We start from the raw sequence: 1,982 nt of genomic DNA, 5'->3' as shown, positions 1-1,982 counted from the left end.
AGCACAGTGGAGAGACTGGGTAGCTGTGGGAGCACAGTGGAGAGACTGGGTAGCTGTGGGAGCACAGTGGAGAGACTGGGTAGCTGTGGGAGCACAGTGGAGAGACTGGGTAGCTGAGGCCTAGGGAAGGAAAACAGAAAGCCTCCCAGGAAATGACTGTCATGCCCCAGGGCCTCAGCATCAGGCAATCACTGCTATTTCCTCCTTTCTCACCTGAGGGAAGGCAAACTCTCTCTAGTCAGCCCTTGTTCCTGATCTAGTTGGAGTCAGGAAGGATGGATAACCTTGAACTTCTGATCTTCCTGCCACGCCCCCTGAGTGCTGGGGGGTTAGGTGTGTACTACCATGCCCAGTTTTGTGAGGTGCTAGGGTTCCATCCTAGAGCTTTGTGCATGGTAGGTAAGCACTCTCCCAACCTAGCTACATCTCCAACCCTGTGGCTAAATGTTTAAAAGCTAAATCAGGTAAGAGACACATTCCCCAGCTCTCCCCACACTGGCTGAATCCTGTTCTCCTCATTTCTGAGGTTGCCGTCCATTTGGGGACCTTCCCACTCTGACCAGTAGTGAGTGCTCCAAAGAGTTAGGAAGAAACACAGAAGTGTGTGTGTGTGTGTGTGTGTATGTGTGTGTGCATATAAGGTGTGTGTGTATGGTGTGTGTGTATGGTGTGTATGTGTGTGTGTATGTGTGTGTGTATGTGTGTATGTGTGTGTGTGTGGTGTATGTGTGTATGTATGGTGTGTGTATGTGTGTACATGTGTGTATGGTGTGTGTGTGTATAAGGTGTGTGTGTATGGTGTGTGTGTGTAGGGTGTATGTATATGGTGTGTATGTGTGTGTGTATATATGGGGTATGTGTGTATGGTGTGTGTATATGTATGGTGTGTATGTGTGTGTATGGTGTGTGTGTATGTATGGTGTGTATGTGTGTGTGTATGTGTGTGTGTGTGTGTGTGTGCATATAGGGTGTGTGTGTATGGTGTGTGTGTATGGTGTATATGTGTGTGTATGGTGTGTGTATATGTATGGTATGTATGTGTGTGTGTATGTGTGTATGTGTGTGTGTGGTGTATGTGTGTGTGTATGGTGTGTGTATATGTATGGTATGTATGTGTGTGTGTATGTGTGTATGTGTGTGTGTGGTGTATGTGTGTATGTATGGTGTGTGTGTGTATGGTGTGTGTGTATAAGGTGTGTGTGTATGGTATGTGTGTGTAGGGTGTGTGTATATGGTGTGTATGTGTGTGTGTGTATATATGGAGTATGTGTGTATGGTGTGTGTGTGTATGGTGTGTGTATATGTATGGTCTGTATGTGTGTGTATGTGTGTGTATGGTGTGTGTATATGTATGGTGTGTATGTGTGTGTGTGTATGTGTGTATGTGTGTGTGTGTGGTGTGGGTGTATGGTGTATGTGTATGTATGGTGTATGTGTGTATGTGTGTATATGTGTGTTTGTGTGTGTGTGTGTGTGGTGTGTGTATGCTGTGTGTATGTCTGGTGTGTATGTGTGTGTGTATGGGTGTGTGTGTATGGGTGTGTGTGTGTATGGTGTGTGTGTATGGGGTATGTGTGTATGGTGTGTGTGTGTGTGTGTGTGTGTGTGAGCCACCACCATAGCCAAAAGACTAATGAGCCACAGGAAGTAAGAAGATAGTTAGGCATAACATGACTCAGTAGCCAGTGTTGGTTCAAGCTTTGGAAGTCTAACCCCGAGTAGTTTATTTTGGGCATATTTAAGTATAGCACAATATGGTGAACATTTTCCTGGTGATAATTAATTCAACCCTGTGTGTACTATAAAGCAAGATGTGGCTACAATGAATTCTTTGAAAGCTCATGTGACATTTTCCATAAAGACAGGCTCTGTAGATTGGCAGCATGTGACACCTTCAATGAAGACAGACTCTGTAGATTGGCAGCATGTGACACCTTCAAGGAAGACAGGCTCTGTAGATTGACTGCATGTGACACCTTCAA

General features: G+C 45.2%; 1 long non-coding RNA gene across 1 annotated transcript in view; it reads right to left on the bottom strand.

Annotated features, from left to right (window-relative positions):
- Positions 1-1,691: 1,691 nt before the first annotated feature.
- LOC116077298 overlaps positions 1,692-1,982 on the bottom strand; it is a 1,470-nt gene continuing 1,179 nt past the window's right edge. The window contains exon 2 of the long non-coding RNA XR_004113204.1: positions 1,692-1,976. This is a non-coding gene — a long non-coding RNA (uncharacterized LOC116077298). The remainder of the gene's footprint in view (positions 1,977-1,982) is intronic.

Source organism: Mastomys coucha, unplaced genomic scaffold, assembly GCF_008632895.1.
Source record: "Mastomys coucha isolate ucsf_1 unplaced genomic scaffold, UCSF_Mcou_1 pScaffold5, whole genome shotgun sequence".
Classification (NCBI taxonomy): Eukaryota; Metazoa; Chordata; class Mammalia; order Rodentia; family Muridae; genus Mastomys; species Mastomys coucha.
Note: the sequence above shows the minus strand (reverse complement) of the source record. Positions and strands in the feature narration are given on the sequence as shown.